Here is a 21,623-nt window from a genome sequence, read left to right on the forward strand (position 1 = left end):
TTTTTTTTTTTTTTTTTTTTTCTGAAAGAGAGTTTTAATACGGGAGCACCTTAAGGGGCATTGTAAACAGACATTTGTGATCAGTTTTACCAAGGGCCAGTTCTGGGGATTCCAAAGCCAACTATAACCTCAGGTCAATTTTAAAGGTAGTCAATCACCAGTGCTTAAAACACACTCTTCCCCTTGGCTCTGCCCTGGTGAGATTCACCAAAAGTTCATGTGTTTTATTCCTTTTTGTTATCTTAGCATCCAGTAGATTGTCTGCCTCATAAAAGGCATTCAGTGAGTGTTTGATGTAAGACTGAATGTTTCCAGAAACAGGGAAGGCTTTTCACTGTATCCTCCATACTCTCTCATTCTGCCTCCTGTGTACACATTGCTCAAATAACTGTTCAGGTTAGAGATTTTGCCCTTGGGTGGGACTAATAATTGTGTCAATGGTCAGAGACCAAAGTGAAGAAGGCTATCCAGCTCACCCAGGATTGAACCCACAACCCTAGCCTTCCTTAAAGCATATGAGGAGATAGTCAGACTACAGTCTGAGATGTTAGAAGCAAATGTTATGGAATCCATGTATCTCTGAAGGCCGGAGTCACCAAGTCTATATCTCTGACCATTGCGGGCATCCTAAGTCAGGGAATCCAGCCTGCAAGTGGGAGCCGGCACACCTTCTCCAATAAGCTTTTCTTACTTTCTTGGGAGGAAACCCTCCCTGGTTGTGGTTGGGGCTACAGAGAAAGAGTAAAGAGGGAATCATAAGATTGTGGACACGTTACTCAGATACTCATGGCTTGTGGGAAGGAAGGAAGAGTTTGGTCTGTCAAGATCTGCCCTTAGCTTTAATTCCACAGTGCCCATGCCCACCAATTCTACTTGTTTATTCTCTCCCTTTGCTGGTTCACCTGCACTCACCTGCAAGGACTGGGCCCAGGCATGGCCCCTGGCCCCAAGCATGCCTACCTCTAAGCTGCCTTGATTAAGCCCCACTGCTCATGCCTTCTGTGTTCATGGCAAAAGTTTTCAGTCAGGGATGATAATGAGGAGACAAGGCAGCCCTTGGGGCAGAGTTACCCATCAGCCCTAGACAAAAACAAGATCCAGCAACAAAGCCCATTCCTGTTGGCTGATGGCTCGGCATTGGCTGAGAGTCCAGAGAGCCTTCAGTTGGTCTGAACCAATGAAAAGCAGCCAAAGATACACTCTCTCTGGCCATTAAAAAGATATTTCCACCTATGATTGGCCCCAGGGTACTTCACCTCAGGGTTCTCCTATTGGCCTGGAATAGCATGCTGGCAGCTAGGGCACCCTGTGGTGAGCAGGCACCTACGTAGGCATGCAGTAAAGCACAGCCTGCTGCTGGGCACTCAGGGGACAGGCAGATAGAGGAGGAGGTATCAAGATCCTCTCTCTGCTTAACTGGTGACATCTTGGGGTCCACCCACTTCTCCTTTTTGTGCCTCTCCCCTCGGGCTGGGCCTGCTCGCTCTCCTGGTCCCATTCCCCAAAGGACTTCGATTCCCAGGTATGGTGGTGACTGGCAACACAGGGTAAGATGTAGCCTTTTCTTAGGGTTATTTGCATTGTTGTAGGGGATCCTGAAATCTGAAAAGTGGTGGTGGTCCAAATACATTGTAGGTTCATAGAATTTTGGTGCCAAAAGGGAACTTTGAAACAGTTCCCATTTTACAGATGAGGAAGAAAACTGAGATGGACTCCAAGAAGTAATAGAATTTGGTCAAAATCATATAGCTAGTTAGTGGCAAGTCTCCTGACCATAGGCAAGGACATTTCTGATGCATCACAAATGAATCTTAAACTGTGGTATTTCATGAACATTTCTACTGTTCTTCAAACCACTGGTTTTCTGTCCTTAGGAAAGTCCTAGTTCCACTGGGGAGATCTTCAGATCACAAATTAATGGCTTAATTAACATTTACAACAAGTTTTGGCTGTGTCTTCAGTGTATGAAGAAGGGGGCTTGTGACATGGGCTTGCTCTCTGTTTACCCTCTTTTTGTGATTACCAACCCATGGTAGTGAACTGACTGTGACTAGGGCTCTAGAGTCATGTAATCAGCTATCTAGCTAGGAAGTTGTACAACTGGTGACTCTGGCCACTAGCACCGTGATGTTTGAGCCATCACTGTTCAAGATGCAGCAAAGAAGCAAGTCAGTTACTAAGTGGAAAAAGGTCTGAGTCTAAGCTACTGCCATATCAATACCAGTGCTTCATTTTTCATGCATTTAGCCTCCAAATTCCCTTTAGGTTAGAGACCTGGGTTTATTTGTTCATATATTAGGTGGGACCCTGAACAGTCCTGAAATCCTGGCCCTGGGTAGCTCTGTATCATCAACAACAATGATAAGCATAAAGGGTTTGGGATTACTCAATCCAACTTTCCCCCATTGTGTCTGTTTTCTTCATGCTTCTACCTTTCTCATTCTCCTTTTTCTTATCCTTTAAAGGCCAATTTAAGTCCTGCCTTCTCCAGGAGCCTCCACTTATAATGCTACCCACATCAATCTTTCCCTCTTTTGGATTCTTACTGTCTTTCCAGCCTATCCCTCAAAGTGACATTTCATTATATTCCATTTGTATTTATCACTATTGGTTCCATGTATATCAGCCTCATCTTCTCAACAAGAGTATAAGTTCCATAAAGGCAGGCTACACATTTTATCCTTGCTAAGTGTGCCCCACAATATCTGGTAGATGTTCAAATTAGACTAGAATGATAGCTTTTGTGGTGACATGGGAAATGCTCACAATATACTTAAGTGTCTAACTCAAAATACAAAAGTCTATGATCACAATTTTATAAAGACATGGAAAACAAAAGCAAGCAAGCAGAAAGGTAATACACTCAAATGTGTAAGAGGTGGGTGGGATGATAAGTGAGTCTAAACATTTATATATTTACCTAACTTTTCAAAGTTTCAACAAGGAGCATGTGTTACTCTTATGAGAAAAAAAGACAAAGATTATTTAAAAGAGAATCATAGATTTATGAACTCTGGAAAGCAGAGCAGAAAAAGACGGAAGGGCTCATGTAAGTCCTGTCTTACTGTTTTAAGATTGAAAAGCCTGGGGCAGAGCTATGGGAGATGCCTACCTGGTGACTCAGTTTCCATATTCTGGGAGCAAACAACCCAGTTTTCTGGCGCTCTAAGGCTGAGCCTCCTAACCTCTCCTCAAATCCACCTTCCCCTGAGCTTCTCCTCTAGGCATCGGTCCTGAAAGTGGCTGCGTGGTTTTCTCCTGATGAGGTCTCCCATGGTTCTTTGGTGTCTCCTGGGTGGGGGAGCCTGAAGGTTTGGCTTTGACTCATGCTCTAGTCCCTTGCTAGCCTCTCCTGGAACTCACTGCTTTGCCTCTGAAGCATCCCAGGACAATAAGCTATAGTATCCACACTCCCAGGTGGCTGGAAGTAAAAAACACCTAACTGTACCCTTTCCTAGAAATATATACTTACTGCACTCTGAGTACTTGCTGGGAAGGGTGATCTTGAACTAATTCCACTCAATACCTTTGCAAAGCCTTGCTGAGAACAATACTATTTAAGGAGGGCCACCTGAAATTGGTGCTTGAAGCCCATCCATTCCTTTCCAACTGGACCCAACAGACTAGCCCCAGGTACTTGCCATACCCGTAACTTTCCCTTCTAGTTAGGCCTACCCCACTCATAGCCAGGAAAAGGGGCTGGATGAATGTTTTATGCAGAAGAGTGGCCCAGGGATGGCCACTTGACCCCAGGCAGGCCATCCATGTTCTGGTAGCAGACCTATGTGGTAGATTTTTCTACTAGTGTTCCTCTTGCCAGCGGTGGAATCCGATGTGCCCACAATTGGTTAAAGTGATGAAGACTCTCGTTAAATGCACATTTGTCACTTGGGATGATAAACACATGTAATTCATTGTGTCTTTCTATGCTTCCATCCTTCCATCCATCCACCAAACAAGCATTGGGCTCCTATTTCTTATTTTCACTTCCCAAACCACAAAGCTCTGAAAACCAAAAACTTTCTCATAAGTTTGATGTTAAAACTCATTTTAACTTATATTATGATAGTCTTTCTTTATCCCACTTAGTGTGAACATCCATATATTTCATGACAAAAATATTAATGTATTTGATTATGGGGAGCTATGCCGCAACCTGCGAGAGGTGTTATGTGATATTGGCAAATACACATGATTAGCTTGATAAAATTCCCCAAATTCTGAATTTTGAAACATCTGGCCCCAAGGATTTGAGATAAGGCACTTTAACCCTATAAGATCTAGGGAGGGGGAGGTGGTAGATACCCTACCTGAGTTGGCCAGGAACAGAAGAAACCACTCAGTGAAGGGAGTAGGCATTCAAGTCTTTAGAGAGAGAGGGCTTGCTCAGGTTCAAGCCAAGGAAATCCAGTTGGGTCACTCAGCCATTAGTCCATAAGGAAGGAACAGGGCTGCAAACAGAAGACAGAATAAAGACTCAGGAGAAAGATGGAACTGAAATGGAACAAGAATAGTTTGAGAATGGGGAAATGAGAGGAAACTAGAAAGCAGTTGGAACAAGGTGTCTTTAACTGCAGTCAATTGGCTGGTGGCTGTTAGGTACTAATTGGAGTCAGGTTAGCTTTAAAGTTGGAAGATTTTGGCAGGCAAATACTGAGAGACATGAGACACAGCCTCTGTCCTCTCTTTGCCGAGAGTCTAGAATCTGCAGGGTCGTGAGAGAATGGACAGAAATTGGAGTCACATTAGTCTGAAACAAAGATTTGGCTTTGACTTTTTTCAATCTCTGTATTTTAAAGCTTTATTTTAAATTGTGAAATATGCCACACATAAAGAAAAGTGCATAAATCATAAATGCACAACTTGTTCAATGGGACACCTGTGTTAATTGTTACCCAGTTAAAAATAGAATATTATCAGCATCCCTGATGCCCTACTTGTGTCCCTTCCCTAATCATAATTCCTTTCTCCCCTACTAAAAGGTAACAACTTTTTTGACTTTTCCAAAAATCACTTCCTTGCTTTTATTTATACTNGAAAAGTGCATAAATCATAAATGCACAACTTGTTCAATGGGACACCTGTGTTAATTGTTACCCAGTTAAAATAGAATATTATCAGCATCCCTGATGCCCTACTTGTGTCCCTTCCCTAATCATAATTCCTTTCTCCCCTACTAAAAGGTAACAACTTTTTTGACTTTTCCAAAAATCACTTCCTTGCTTTTATTTATACTTGTACACCTTAGCATGCATTCCTAAACATTATAGTTTTGCCAGTTACCGACTTTTATGTAATAATTCAGTATGTATGCTTTTGTTTCTGGCTTCTTTCATTCAATATTATGTTTGTGAGATTCATCCATGTTGTTGCATAAAACTGATATTGTTCCTTCTCATTGCTGCATAATATTCCCTTTTGTGAATATGCCACAATTGAGTTCACCATTCTACTGCAGATGGGCATTTCCAGTTTGGGGCTGTTTGACTAACACTCCTATGGTTATTTTTGTTTGACTTTTGGTGCACATGTGCCTGCATTTCTGTTAGTAGTGGAATCACTGAGTCATAAGCACACATTCCATTTGCTGGATGCTGCCAGTTTTTCAAAGTTTGTACCAATTTGCACTCTTCCATTGTGCCAAATCATTATTAACAGTAAGTATTGTCAGACTTTTACATTTTAATCACTCTGGTGGGTGTGCAGTGGTATCTCATTGTGGTTTGATTTGCAATTCTCTGATGACTAATGAGGTTGAGCATCTTTTCATATGTTCATTGGCCTTTTGGATATACTCTTTTGTACAATTTCCATTTAAGTCTTTTGTCCATTTTATCCTACTAGATTGTTCTTTTCATATTCATTTCTAGGAGTTCTTTATGCATTCTAGATGTAAGCTCTCTGTTATATGTGGTACAAATAAATTCTCCAGCACTGTGGCTTCCCATTTAATGCTTTTTTGAGTCTCATTTTATTCCTGTAATTTCCATCAAGCTTCCCAGGCTGAAATGTCCCCCATTTTGCTAAGGTCCTAACAAGCTCACCTGGGCCCTGAGGGATAGCTCACTAAGGCTGCAGGGCTGTTCTCTCCACCTTCCCTTCCTTCTTCCCTCGCACTTATCTGCCCTGTCTCGCTCTCCCTTCCCTCAAACTTTGCCCATTCTTGGGGGGCTGCTTATTAGTCACAGATGGATAGAAACAACCGTCTTTTAGTCATGGTGCCAAAACTGTCAGATTTGCCACATGCTATTAATACGTCAGAAAACCTTCACTCTGGAAAGCACTTGGAGATGATGTAGTTCTAATGACGAGGAATCGAAAGCTCAGAGAAATTAAGTGGCTTGCCCAAGATCATACTGCAAGTTAGTGGTCAACTTAGGACTAGAACTCAGGTCTCTTGCATGCATGCCCCAGCTTTTTCCACTCCATTATGCTATGAAAGACCAGAGCACACAGCTGCATATTGACTGGGGCATTTTTTTTTTCTTCTGAAAATAAGTGCTGTCTGTGTCTGTGTAACAACGTAATCGGTAGAGACTATGGCTCATGTCTGTCTGGACCCAGGTTGAGAGATCACATCACCTCTGCTACTTTCCCATCTCCTGGCTGTCAAAGCCTGAAGGACAACAAATGGCTTGAGTAATGAGATGAGTTAAGATAGTGTCTCCCACGCTGAATTATGTGCCAGTTCAGGACTACCGGATTCTGCCACAATCCATTTACACAAGAAATTAAATTGAAGATCGCAATGTAATATTCATATATTAAATCCTGGCGGACAATCAAAGTAATTAAGGCCAAATGTTCTGAATCATCCTGTGGCATCATGAACATTCTATTGCTGGGTTTTTAGAAGGACTTATTTCTACAACCAATTATCTTGGAAATCATTAAACCTCCTTTGGAATGTGAATAATTTGAGAGCTACCATGATACCCAGTGCTACTCAAACAACTTTGCCCCCATAAAAGAATAACTTTGCTAGATAGGAGTGCTGGGTAGGCAAGGAAAATCTGATTTTCAAGAAGCTAAGGTTAGGGGATAGGAGCCAGTCTCTGACCACCCACCTCCCTGCATTGTGTTTTTCAAAAGGAGTGGCTATATTTCATCCTAAATTGAAGCAGTTAAACTGATGCAGGCTACTGGGCTAATCCTAGCTACAGACTGATCTGCTTGCTGTGTAGTTCTGTGGTTCTCACAAATACATTCCACTAATTAAAACAAAGCAAAACAGAGTTTGGAGAAAGAGGATGGCTCCGTCTAGCCCCACAATGATGAATAGGGTCAATCTTCAGACCTTCTCCACCACACCCCACCATAGGCCACCTTGTCTCTTAAAGCTTCTCCACGTACCCTCATCTCTTAGTTCCTGTTCTTCTCAGCTTCCCTTTGTCCACACCTCTGTTATGCCACTCATCATAAAGTCCTTGAGTTATTTGTTGGCTCCCCCCTTCTGGAGTAGAAGCCCTTCAAGGGCAGGGGCTATGCTCTAATCTTTCCAGTGTTCCCATACGTGGCCCAGTGCACGTGTCAGAGAAGGTGCTTTGCGTATGGTTGGTGCATGTGTGAAAGTCTAAATATATAAAAGACAAATGATCACGAGAACTCACAAACATATATAAATGTATCTCTGTTTGGGAATGATAGGCTTAGTGTCATGACAGCATCAAAGAGAGGAACCGATCTTCCTTTCTCTTCCAGTAAATGTTTCAATTCTCTCCAAAACACAATGCTCTCAAACCACCACCAACAAATAAAACCCTATCATGGATAATGTGTAACTAAAAGATAAACAAAAAGTATTAAATTAATTTGTACTTTTTCAGAGTTGTACTTAGGAAACAATCAAGTTATTTTACCTGAGCTAATTATAAGACTTCTTTGCGTCTTGAATATTGCATACAAAAAAAGGTCTCTGATTCATCAGTTTTGCCAGTGGGAATAACTAAAAGTGTGCATATATAGTAATATTCCTACCAAATTATTTCTTCTTATAAATATTTATCCATAGCCTAAGTTTGTTGATGCTGAGCAGCATCAGTATTCTTTGACTTTGGTTCACATACTGCCCCCTTGACTGTACCACAATTCTGATTCACAAATGAGATTTTTGGGAGATATTGGACTGCATTTTGTTCATGTCTCTATCCTTAGTTCTAGCACAGAGCTTGACACAGAGCACGCACTCTCTGTAGAATGAATGAATGAATGAATGGAATACTAAGTGAGGCAGTAGCCTTCAGGGATGATTTGTATCAAAGTGAAGTTGTACAAAGCAAGCCCCATTCATTGCTATTCTCTTTGTGACCCGTTGGCTACAGCATCCCTGAGCTTTTAGGGCAACCTGATCCACCCACCCAACCAGCATGCCCTTTTCAAAGGCAGTTGTGCTACCCCTGCATGTGCCCAGCACTAGCCAGAGGAGTTGGTGCAGTCTGTGTGTCAGCCCAAGCCAGGTGGACACACCAACAACCACCTGTGGCTTTCCTGGGTGGGCATCTTGAGCCCACATGTTTCACATCATCATGCACCTACCTGTCAGTGCTGGAAACTGCACCAAGAAATATTGATACTGCACAAAATCATTAAACTGGGGCCATGGCTAAATACTTATTGGGGCAGACAGTGACGCCATATTTGCTCAGAAAATTCAATCAAGTTCTGTGCAATTACTGCGGGTTTAGATTTGAACAAATTAGCTCTTAGTCATAGAATTTCAGAATGTCAGAGCTGGAAGGACCCTTAGAATTCATCCGGCCCTGTGTAACCCTGAGATTTTCAAACTTCGCTTTTGCAAGAAACACTTTTTAGCCAAGGAAATCTTATGACACTCCTCTTATTCGAGTAGGGATCCTGATGCGTAGCCTCCCCTTCTCATCTGCTTCAAACTGCAGAGGTGAAAAGGAAAGTCCAGTGAAGTTAAGGAGGATCATGGCATACTGGGGGAAAAAGTTCTAGTCTTGGAGTAAGCATAAAGACAGACTCCAACTCTGTCTTAGCCAAGGGACTGATATTCAGTCGTTTACACTCATGCCTGAAAGGGGTCTTTTGGATATGATCATTTAAACTGGTGAGAGAAGTCTGTTCCCAGGAGGGGAGATACAGTAACTAACAGACCCTAGCAGGAGTGAGTTTATTTAAATGAAACACATTGCTACCAACCTTCACGAAGCCTAAAGGAAAATCCCAAGGGCGGGAGACCCAGAATGGTAAATGCCCATTATTAGAGTATTTCACAAAGGCAAAGAGAAGAGAGGAGGAACGGAGCTAGGCCAAACCTCCTCCTCCCACCCTGGTGGATGTCTGCTTGTGTACCTGTCTATTCACATGTCCATCTTTTGAGGTGCCTTTGTGTCATCTTCTGCAGTGGTATATCTAGTTCCTTGGCAGTTTCTGCCTGGAGCCCATCCTGTGTTCAGGTTGGCTCTCTCTTTCTGCTGTGAGTCTGTCGCTGCCTACATCTCAAATCTTTCAGCTCCTCTGTGTCCAGATGTGCTATTTTTCATGTGCTTATTTGACTCAGAATGTGTGACTGTGTCTGACTGATTTTACACCACAAGAATGGCTAACAGTGAAAGTGGGAGGGAGGGAGAAAAAAAATCATTTCTGGTCCTCCTAAAGACTTCAATCTCCTCTTCTATGTTTCTTAACATTTTTCACCTATTTTTTCCCCAGTATTCTTATCTCCCTCATCCTTTTTTCTTTCATTGTGTTCCTTTATCTCTGGTTGTTCTATTTTTATATTTCTCTATATACTTTTCTTTTGTATTTTATTTATTTCTTCCCCTTTCTCTTCCCCTACTTGTTTTCTCTCTAGATTTGTCTTTTCCCATATATTTTCCTTTTTTCTTATTTTTTTCTTTCTCTATATAACTTTTCCCATTTTTGGGGATTCTTTCTGAGTCTGCTTTTTTTTTTATTTTTCTTCTTTTCTTTCTTTTCTTTTCCTTCCTTCCTTCCTTCCTTCCTTCCTTCCTTCCTTTCTTCCTTCCTTTCTTTCTTTTTCTTTTCTTTCTTTTCCTTTTTTTTTCAGGGTTTCACTTTGTCACCCAGGCTGGAGCACAGTGGCATGATCATAGCTCGCTGCAGCCTTGACCTCCTGGGCTCCAGCGATCCTCTTACCTCACCCTCCTGAGTAGCTGGAGCTATAGGTGCATGCCAAAACACCCTGTTAATTAAAAAAAAAAAAAAATTATATTGATGGGGTCTTGCTATGTTGCCCAGGCTGGTCTTGAACTCGTGGGCCCACTTCTGCCTTCCAAAGTGCTGGGATTACAGGCGTGAGCCACCACACTAGCTACTTCTTACTCTTTCTTCTTTTCCTCTTAGCTCCTATTTCTGGGTTTCTCTTTTAACTGTATTCCTTTTCCTCCATGTGTCTCTTTTCTGTGATCCTTCATTTTATTCATTTTCTTTCCCTGTCTTTCTCCATGTCTTGTTTTTCTGTTTCTCTTGCCCATTCTTCTCATCTCTCTGTCAATATCTCCTTGTGTATGAATCTATCAGCCTCTTTTGTGCTTTGTTCTCCCCAAAGATGCTTCAGACATCAGGAGAGGGAAGGAGTTACCCTTTTCTGCCCTGGGCTGGGCTGTGGGTGGGTGGGGTTCATTATCTGTCTTTTCACTCAAGGATGGGTGGGGTCGTTTGCTGCTCCCTGGAACCTAACAAACACATCCTTGTTCCCCGCCCCCAGGACCCCATCTGCAGAGTCACACTGTGACTCCAGCTGCTGCGCTACTTGCATTCCCTACACGTCCCATGCAGAGTGATGAGCCCCCAGGTGCAGTGGGAGAATTCATCAGCCACCTGACAGGGCTAACAATTTACTCCTGAGAAATAATCCATATCCAGATAATGGATCACCCCTGACTCCCTGAGACCATTTGTCTTGGCACTTAAATGGCACCAGAATCCAGGGGCAGAGCTAGGCACTGTGTCCCAGGTTCATTGGTAGATGAATAGGCTGGAATAATAATGTTAAGGATTATGATAAGGAACACTTTGCATTCGCATGGTGCTTTTAAACTCTATAGATTTGGAGTAGATTAACCTTCCTTGGCTCATCTCTTTCGCATCTCACACACTGTGGACCCTGCTTGCAGATTCAGAAACAGGGGAATTTTAGTGACTCACCTAGTCTCATCTAGCCTGTTACTGGCAGAAATTGGAGGAAAACTATTTCCTGACTTCCTGAGACTCTTTCCTTTGAATGCTACATGGACTTCCAGTCTCTGGGTCCCACTGTTTTTATCCAAGAAGTGGAAGCCGATACTGAAAGACAGTATACTGGAAGGGTTCATAGATCTGGCTTTGAATCCTGGCTCTGCATTAGCTAGCTGTGTGGCCTTGGGCAGGCTGCTTACTCACTAGAAACTACATCCTCCTCTTTAAAGTAGGGATCCAAATAAACCTTCCTCGTAGGACTATTATGAGGATGAAGAGAAATTATGCATGCAAAGTGCTTATTATAGTGCCTTCCTTATAGTAAAAGCTCCATGAATGTTAGCTATGATTATTACTACTGCCTGTCTCTTTGCAGGATGCTAAGTGAACTCATACAAATGCATGAGAAAATTGGTCTAGAGGAGGGGAAGAGATAATTGGTGGCTTCCACATAAGTGTCCCTGAGGCCATTGATGGGGGAAGGGATGAGGAAGAGTGAATTCTGATTGCGGGCGGAACTACAGATTCTGCTTGGGGTGGGAGGTCCTGCCAGCTCCGGGAACAGCCAAAGAGAAGGAAGGAGATTGGGGATCTGTGTTCAGGCTCCAAACATATTTCATTGCTCGGCAGGATCAATTGTTGGCCTTCAGTCCCAGCCAGCTAAGGTTCCCGTTCTCAGGGTCTCAGCTGTTTCTCTTTCCCTGGGGTGGTTCCCTTTCCCAAAAAACTGGACAGAGGAATATTTTTTGGGGGGAATATCGAAGCCCAAAAGGTTTTGTGGAAGTCCAGCACAAATGAAAAATAATGAATTCTTGTGCAGGAGCCTTTCGCGTAAATGGGAGTTCACAGTACAAATGTAAGAAATATTATTAATATTCCCAATAATAACAGTAAAGATCACTCTTTAAAGCTTGTTCTATGGAGTGCCACTGCTAGAGGTTGACACATCATCTCGGATGGTGCGAAACATCCCCAGGGTCCATCTGCATTCAGAACCACAGCCCACATTCTTCTCCCCCTTTACGGAGACCTCGCTCTCCCAGAGTCACACACATAATTTAGCCTTCGGTGAAATGATTCTGACGCTATAGAGGCTCCCTGGAGAATGGATGCTGTGCGGAGGCGGGCAGTGTGGGCTCCTGACTTCAAGCTGCAGCAAGGCGAGGAATTGATACATCTCCTAAGCTCCAAGGGCTCAACTCCTTTGGAGATGAGAAGGGCTTTGTCAAAGTCTGATGGTTATTAATAATTCTCTCAACCGAAGAGAGCCCCGTGCTTATCAATTGACAAGTATTTAGTGAGAACCCTCTGTGGGGGATCTAAAGAGGTTTGGCAGAGCTGACAATGTAGTTGAGGAGACAGACCACAGACATAGAAAGATTATTGACAATAAAAGCAGTCCCTTCAACAAAGAGATGCTAGCAGCCGAAGCGAAGTGGAAAAAAATGTAGAGTCAGGAGACCTGACATTACAATCTCTCTGAGACTTGGTTTCCCTATCCTCTTAGAAAGGCAGCCTGCTATCATTGAAAGAATATTCACTTTGGAGTCAGACCAACCTGACTTAAAATTTCAATTACCTCAGAAACTAACTAGGGGTCATTGAACCAGTTACTTAACTCCTATGAGACACAATTACCTTATGTATAAATTGAGATATAATAATAGCCCCCACCTCATAGTGTTGCAGTGAGAATTAAATGAAAGCACACATGTAAAACGCTAAACATAATGCCTGGCAAACGGTAAACATTTAATAATCTGTTCTTCTTATTATAATATGCAAGGGGAAAGGCAGAGAATGTTTGGAAATAGAAGGGTTTTATTTTCCTCTTCAGCTCTTTATATGCGTGACATTAAATTTCATATGAATGCAAACCAAAAAATACTTATATGTAAACAATAATTATAATATCACTGTATGATACCTTTTATATGCCTCCCCAGTATTGCTCACTAAATTTGGTATGATCAAATTTGCAGAACAATGAAATAGCAGAGGAGGCAAATTATATGCTCCTTGTGATCTTGAATTCCTTTCTGAGCTTCAGTTTTCCCATCTGTATAATGTGGCTAAGAACACCTACTTCACAGTGCTGTTGTAAAAATTAAATTAAAATGTGTATAAAGCACTTGGCACAGAATAGGCAGAAAACAAACATTAGCTCCCTCCTCTTCTCTCATCTATAAAAATGAGAATAAGAAAAAATCATCCTCACAGGGTTATGATGAGGATGAAGACAGGCAAATACACAGGAAATGCTTGTAAACTGTAAGATCTCCCATAATAGTCTTTACAGAACATTTGAAGTGTACCAGGCATTGTGCAATTAACAAATGTTAATCAATTAGGTAAACATTACTTAAGTGTCTACTATATGGAGGACACTATTTTAGGTATTGTGAGTGATCCAGAAAGATAAGGGCCATCAGAGTAGATGAGCCCCTCCACATAAGAATAGAGCATTGAGGACAGGACCTGAGCAATGCTCCCATTTAGGGTACCAAAGGAAAATACAGAGCTAGAAGGAGAAATCAGAGGTAAGAACACCAGTATAGCACAGTGTCGTCAGAGCCAAGGGAAGAGTGAGTTTCAATAAATAGAGACTTACAATGTAGCATTGTGCAGGGAATGAAAATCAAAATAGGACAGAGATATGTCCCCTTGGAGTAGGCCTCCAGAAAAACATTGGTAACAGTATTGAGAGGGGCTGTGTGTGTGTGCAAATATGGAGGGGGTAGGAGCTGTCTTGCGTGGATGGCAGGAGTGTTTGGGGAAAAGTAAGGTGAGCATATCTAGAATACTCTTTCAAGGTGTTAAGGACTAAGGCTGAGAAAGGAAGGATGGATGATAGCTAGGAGGGGACGCAGGGTTGGGGGAAGATTGTTTCCATATAGGAACGTTTCAATGTTTTTGTGGACTACGGGGAAGAAGAAGCCCACAGGGAAAGAAAAGATTAATAAGTAGATGACAGAGAGGATTACTGAACACGCAGAAGAAGAATCCTGAGAGATGAGACCTGGGAGTTTTGACTGAAAGCAGAGGAGTTTTCAATTAATAAGGAGAAAGAGCTCATGGGGTAGCAAATGGCTGTCAAGTGGCCAAGAGGGCTGAGAGTTGACAAGGAGCCACTGCATCTAGAATTAGGAAGGCCTCAAGAGTGGAAGTGGAGTGGAAAGAGGTAAAATAGTGAGTTGATGGTAGACACTACACATTTGAGAAGTTTTGCAGACCCATGAGCAAGTAGAGCAAGGCTAAGTGAGAGATTATGCTTTATGGGGAGGTTTGAGATGTGAGTAAGAAGGAAGGAGTCAGTGGAAGAGAAGACGTAAAAGAGGGTCAGAGGCTTCTTGGTGACTGAGGTGGCAGCAGCAGAAGGGGCCGAGCTTCAGAATACTAGTGAGGAGAACCCCAGAGAGGATCCTTTTTTCCTTTGAGGTGGGAGGAAAGGACAAAAAAGCCAGAGGAACCAACATTCTGCACCTGGTCCTTGAACCTGGCCTTGGACACTAATATCAACACTGTTGACCCCAAAACTTTCAGGGCATCTCATGATCACTGAGTAGATTTGAGGGACTGTCTCTGAGGACAGCAAGGTGTGTGATTTGGAGAATATACTTGTGGCTTTTTCCCTAGGGAGATGGCAGAGAGCTGTAGCCCCAGTCCCAGGATACCAGGCCCCAGAGCCTGGTCCAGTGAGGAGGGCCTACAGTCCATGACCTATACCCATGTTACACAATCTCTTCCTTCCCTGTCACTGAAACTGCCACCCCAGAGCCACTCTTAACAATGAAGTCAGGATCCACAGTCACTCAGAGACTTAAGTGTTCCTGTATTTGTTAAGGCACTAGGGGCCTTAAGTTTCTTCTGGCCAGAAGTTTCCTTATTAGGGGCAAAAGGAAAGGCTTTCTGAATATATCCTGGTCTTCACCTATTCAACATGTGTGCACAGCCTGCCAAATGCATCAAATGGCCGTCCTGCCACTTGACCCAGCCTCAGCTGCAGCCCCTCTTCTCCAGCATGGCTGCTCTCTGGTCCTAGGCAGATGCATCTCTGATGGCACCTTCCTGCCTTACCGCTTAGTTTTCAATCTCATAACTTCCCTGGGATCTGAAGGGTAGAACAGCAGGACAGTTATAAGCCCTGGTGCTTGATAGCAGGAAAGGGTGTTGGGCCACAGAAGTCAGAAGAGGGGGTCCTTGGGCGGGGCCCAGACCCAAAGTAGCTCAGAAGATAAAGTCAGTCCTTGGTATCTTTTGTCCTAGGGCCAATTTTGGTGTTCTTATGGTGCCTGGGATAGAGGAATGCAGGGAGGGAAGGGCAAACAACCCCTTAGTTAGGGAAACCTAGGGCTCTGGAGCTAGCCTTGCATCTTTGTTTAAGGCGTGGGTTGTCCCGAGATTGAGTTATAACAGAGAAAGACCCATTTGCATTGACAAATGGCACTTAATGAAGGGAATGATTAAAAGTGAGGAAGCTACAGGCTCAGAAATGTCAGTGGTTGTTGTACAAGAGAATTCCTTTATTGCACGTTCCTCTCCCCCTTCTCCCTCGTCCTTTTTGTCCCCTCCCGCTATTGCTCATCTTCCTTCTTCTCCTCTGCCCTCTTCCTGCTTGCTCCATCCACCTCCACCCACAGCAACTGATGAGATTTCTCATGATCTACAGTCAAATGCCATTAATCCTGACAGGCTCACGAGGGTCCACCTAAGCTGTCCCATGAACCAATCCTGTGAGTAGACAGACCAGGGGACGCAGCAGGCAGGCAGCCCCCTCACGAGTAATGGCAGTTAAACCAATAAACCAGAGTGGCTGTCCCTAAAATAATCAATAAATCACTTGGGGTCCAAGAGAGGTGGAAAGCTCCCCAGCAAACAGTGCTCAGGATATTTTCCATGACCTTCTCTACCTTGAATGTCCATGGCACACTAGCCGCGCGGGCCAGGACTGACTCTGCTCTCAAGGTGCCGCTCCCAGATTCCTCCTGGCCCTCTCAGTTTCATAGGGAGGTAATTCATTCCAATGGGATGTGACAGGTGCCATCTTCAGGCGCCTGGCTCAGATCCCAGCAGCAGGGACTGTCGCTGACTGCAAATCCCCCAAGTGCCACGCTGGTCTGAAGAAAGCAAGCCCTGGGGTGGGCAGATGACCTTTCAAGAACCCAGGAAGCCAAAGTGGGATAGCAGTGTGATGTAATGGACCGAGCCCTGGACTAGGATGCTGGACACCTGGCTTTTAGTCCCTTTTCAGCCACTAACTTGCTAGGCGATGTTGGGTAAGTCACTTTCCCTTTCTGGATCTCAGTGCCCCTTCCCACCAGCCCCGTGATGAGAGGAGGTTGGACTAGATTATCTCTAATGGCACTTTCAACCCTGATAAGCAAGTTTTGAAATTAAATAAAACATTATTTTTGGAAAATTGCCAGCTCTAATTAGAATTTGTTTAAGGACTCCTCTCGGGCTCTAATTTAAGCTGCTTTGCAATCAAATCCTTCACCCTAAACTCCAATGCAGTACAGGCAGCCACTTACCAGCACCCAAGCTCCATCTAAGACATCACAACCACTCACAGGTGTAGCCTTCCCTTCCTGCGGAGCTAGTTCTGTGTTTGGGGCTAGGTCATCCTGATAGAGTCCTGGGGTAGAGCCCCGTGGGAGGGATGTACCATTAACTTTCAAATTTTAGAGTAAACCGGTGGGGTGGCTGCCTGGGAGGAGATTCCCCTTAACTTTGTATTTTCAGACTTTTAAACATATGGTAAATTTGAAAGAACAGCACAATAAATACTTGTGTGTGTGTATATATATATGCACAATAAATTCTCTAGCTATATAATATATAGATATATATTTATGTATCTATATAATATGAATATATATAAACATATAGAGATAGTGAGAGAGTCATATATATATATATATATACACACATACACACACATACTTGAAAATATGTTGCAGATATCATGACATTTCACGACTAAGAATAAAATGTTCTTAGCTGAGGAGATTCTCAGGTTTTCTAAGGGCTTTGGAATTCTCAGCAAGGTGAAAGTCTCCAAGTTTTGGAGTCCAGGGGAGGGGTCAAGAGACATACAAGATCTAAGGCCAGATTTTAGGCTGGATATGGGTAGTGTGAGAGGGAACCCTGCACAAAAGAAGGAAGCACAAAAGTGGTTCAAGAACAGGTTCCAAACAAACAGAAAAGGCAGTGACTTTAGGCAAGTCACTCCCCTTCCTCAAACTTCAGTTTCTTCCTCTGTAAAATGAGGGTTGTGCTAAGCTCTGTCCTGCCAACCTCCCAAAGCTGTATGTAATTCAGATTGAAAATACATATGAGAGTACGTCGGGAGCTGATACACTTAAATATATAAAGGCAAGTGCTTTGCAGGGATGACCTTCAGGGGTAGTAAAGCCCAGGAGTCTATGGTAATACATAGAAGTGGACAGTCCCCCTGCTGAGCCCCTAAACTCTTGTTATCGGAAGCCATAGAATTTTCATCTAGAATGGAAATGTCAGTGGCTTGCATGTCTTGTAGTTTTTCAAAGGCATAAGCACACACTTGAGTTTTTTCTAGTTCTTTTTTCAGAAAACTCCATTTTCTTATTGATTATGGCACAAAACTAAAAGAAAACCTCCCCATGCTTTTGTTCTTTCTGACTTTTTTTTTCTGTGCCCCCCTTAGTTCCCACTATTCTCCCTACCCCACCCTGTTGAGACTTCTGGAGTTGGAAAATTCTCTCATCCTGCCTACCCCTAGCTCAAAGAGCAAAATGCTTTACAAAATTAAGTGAGCATTTGGGATTTTTAACTTGATTTTATCTTTTCATTCAACCAGAGGGGTATGTGTGTGGGAGATGCACTTGTCAACTAAAAGCAATTTCTCTGCCTCCTTGGGGACTGAAGCGTAATCGTTGCTCTGTCTTTCTGGTGTCAGGATGAAACTTGCATTTTCCTGAGTGGTGTCAGCACACTGACAGACAGCTCCTGGGATCTAGCAAGGAGTACCGAAAAAGAATGGGCAGGGGGCAAGAGGTGTGGAGGCTGGTCTCAGCTCATCTCTTCTCCCCTGGGTGACTTTGGGATAGTCACTTACTTTGCCTCACTTTTCTAAATCTAAGAAAATGGGAATAATTCTCTCCCATATCTACCTCACAAAGATGGTGCCAGGACTTTGTCAGGTTTCAGTGATATGAAAATGTTTAGAATTAATAGAGCTATGGGGAAAAAGTGCTGTGGAAGGAGTGTACCCCTAGAAATGCTGTTAAGTAGCTAGAAAGGAACTTCAAGATTTCTCTGTATAACCCCATTTGAGAAATGAGGAAACTGAGGCCCTTCTGAGGTTCAAAGCAGTCCCCCGAAGCACCCATGATTTAACTGACACGTTTACCATTTGCCCAGTTAAGTCTTTCACAAATAGAAAACCAGGGAGGCAGGGTCTTGAGGTCCTGGGGCTTGGAGTCCCTTTTAGAGAACAAATATGATCCCTGTGCGCTCTGTGTGGACCTGATAGGGCTTCTCAAAAGGACATGCTGGGGGGCAGGGTGCTGATCTGCCAATTCCCTTCATGGGCCCAGAGATAAATACTTTGTTATCTCATTCCTGAAAATGCAGAGACCTTCCTAACAATCTGTAGAGCAGGGGTGTCCAAGTTTTTGGCTTCCCTGGGCCACTTTGGGAGAAATGTTGGACCATACATAAATACACTAACACTAATGATAGCTGATAAGGTAAAACAAACGGCAAAAGAATCTTATAATGTTTTAAGAAAGTTTACACATTTGTGTTGGGCCGCATCCAAAGCTATCCTGGGTTGCATGTGGCCCGTGGGTCATGGGTTGGACAAGCCTGCTGTAGAGGGAGGTGGGCTGCAGGACTGAGATTCTCACTTCATAGAGGAGGAGCCTGAGGCTCATGTTGGGAAGCAGACACACATTCACCCAGCCAGTCAGCCAGTAAGTCCAGCCTCACTCTTGGTATTTTAACTGCCCTTTCCACTGTGCTCTCTTGCCTGATGCAAGGAACCCAACAAGTAGAAAGTTCAAATGAAATAACCTGACTGGGAAGTGCTATGTAGACATATACACGAGGATTCTTAGAAAATCCAAATGAATGACTTGTATGGAGTATGCTCATTTTGAACACACCTAGGCCCTGTGAGGAGTCAAGTTTTAAGGTTTGGTCAATTTTCCATGCTACGTATTTCCCCATGCACCCAAAAGAAGTAGAGTGGGGTTAAAGTGACCAGTTTCCCCGTTTGGTTGCCCCAGTGTTTCCTGTGGCTAGGGTGCCGCAGTGTTCCCTGTAGCTAGGGTGCAATGGGAGGGTTTGCAGGGAAAGACTTCTTTCTTCTACATTAGAGTTTCTCTAGCTTTAATGGGCATAAAACCCCCATGAAGGGCCTGTAAAAAGTACTATTTTCTAGTCTCCATGCCCAGAAATTCTTGTTTAGTAGGACTGGAGTGGGAGCAGGGAATCTGCATTGTTATATGACATTCCAAGTGATTCTGATGCATCTGGTCCAATGGATTGTACTTTGGGAAACACTGATCCACGACAAGGTTTAAGGGCCTTTAATTCCTACAGTCCCATTTAAGTAGCAATTATATGCCTCGGTGTCAAGCACTTTTGGGCTTCAGGAAAAAAGTTAAGAAGGTCTGAAGCCTATCTTCTAAAAGTCAGCAAACCCCCAGATTCACTTCATCACTGTGGCTAAAGACCTCTGGGAAGACAATGACCCAAGCTAGGAGCAGGATACTTGGCTTTTAATTGGAATTACAATAGAAGACGCTTAAGAAGCAGCAAACTGTCAAGCTGTAGGTCTTGGACTGTCAGAGTGAGGACAAAGATGTCCTATGTGTCCCTTGTGAGCACATACTGTGGGATGAGGATTACAGGTCCAGGCTAGCAAGTTCCTGGCTGCTCAATGGGGGCACTAAGAACTCCTACGTCCTCAGAAAGGAGTCATAACTTGTTATGTGCCCCTGCACAGGAAGGGAATTCTGCATTTTACTCACAGGCCAACTTTCTCAGCCTTTTCTGGGTCACCAAAGCCAGCCCAAGTGCCCTGTGCCACTGGCATAACCCCAACCTAAAGGCCCTCGTCATTCCCCTGTCTAGCCTAGTCCTTTATTCAGCAGAGACAAAGTTGTAGATTTTTTTCTAAGTAGGATTTTCTAACTCCAGAAAATAATATATGTTTATTAAAGAAAAACTGGAGAATACTAAGATATGAAAATAATAAAACAGTTAAAAATTGCCCATAATTGCATTACCTAAATACAATCACGACTCAGATTCTAGTGTGTTTCCTTTTAGCCTTTTATTCTGTATATAGGTTTATTATTTATTTGTGCTGTTTATATTACAGTGTGCACACATTTTGCATCCTGCCTTTTTTTTCATTTAAAAGTATCATACGCGTATTTTCAGATTATCATATAAGCTTCTAAATTATACACTTAAAAATAATTGCATAATAATTCATTGAGTGAATCAACATTATTTGCATAGCTCAATATCTGGCACCTAGAGGACATTTGACAAATATTTGTTGTATGAATTAATGGATTGATGGATGAATGCATTTCCTTATTATGTCTATTATGTCCTTCTACCCCAGGACATTTAGTTAAGGATAAAGATTTTCAAAGGGAATGTAACACTAAGTAATTAAGTGGCAGAGTCGGCAAGTCAAAGAAAAGGGACAGGGCAAAACTGCTAACTTAGTTACTAAATCAATTTTTTAAACACTTCTGACCTCTGTATTTTCTCTTCTCTTTTTTCCCAAAAGAGTAGATGCTTTGGTCCACCTGGAGCTTTTTCCATAGCTATTAATATACCCATTTTACAGGTGAGGAAACTAAGCTTCAGCGAGATTAAATAACCCTCCCAAGATTACATGGCTAGAACATAGCAGAATTGAGCTTCCAATCTAGGTTTGTGAGTTTCTGTAGCTTTGTTCCTTTACTACATTACACCTCTTGAGGAAAAGGCAACAAAGAAGGACAGCTGTCATGGGTTTGTACCTCACGTAGAGCTGCCCTGGAAGCAGAGCAATTTCAGTTTCCAAGGACTCTTGGATTGGACCAGGCAGGCAGATTTTGTGCCATGAGGGAGCCCAAAAAAAGCTCATTCAGTTGGGAAAAAAAGGAACCCATTGAGGCCCTTTCAAAAGCTGGTGCTGGATAAGCTCATGGGAAGAGGTAAAGCTGAGATTTCAATATCCCGGGCCTGAAACTGGACATTTCTAGATGTCAGGCTTGTTTGGCTTGGATGACTAAGTATTTGTAAAGCAGAAATTGGTAAAAGAGCAGATCTGGTGAGTGTTTGTTGTCTGTGATTGCTTTTAGAAAACAGATAAAATTGGAAATGATTTAGATATTGGTACAAAGGCAGAGAGGTACCATGTTTCCCAGAAAGGAAGGGAAATGAGTGGAATACCTTTAAACTCCGAAGAT

At 43.0% G+C, this 21,623-nt stretch overlaps 1 long non-coding RNA gene across 1 annotated transcript in view; it reads right to left on the minus strand.

Moving 5' to 3' along the window:
- LOC108521353 (uncharacterized) overlaps nt 1-21,623 on the minus strand; it is a 42,464-nt gene that overhangs the window by 19,488 nt on the left and 1,353 nt on the right. Inside the window, exon 2 of the long non-coding RNA XR_001883171.1 lies at nt 4,311-4,451. This is a non-coding gene — a long non-coding RNA (uncharacterized LOC108521353). The remainder of the gene's footprint in view (nt 1-4,310; nt 4,452-21,623) is intronic.

Source organism: Rhinopithecus bieti, unplaced genomic scaffold (genome assembly GCF_001698545.2).
Source record: "Rhinopithecus bieti isolate Rb0 unplaced genomic scaffold, ASM169854v2 scaffold_59965, whole genome shotgun sequence".
Taxonomy (NCBI): Eukaryota; Metazoa; Chordata; class Mammalia; order Primates; family Cercopithecidae; genus Rhinopithecus; species Rhinopithecus bieti.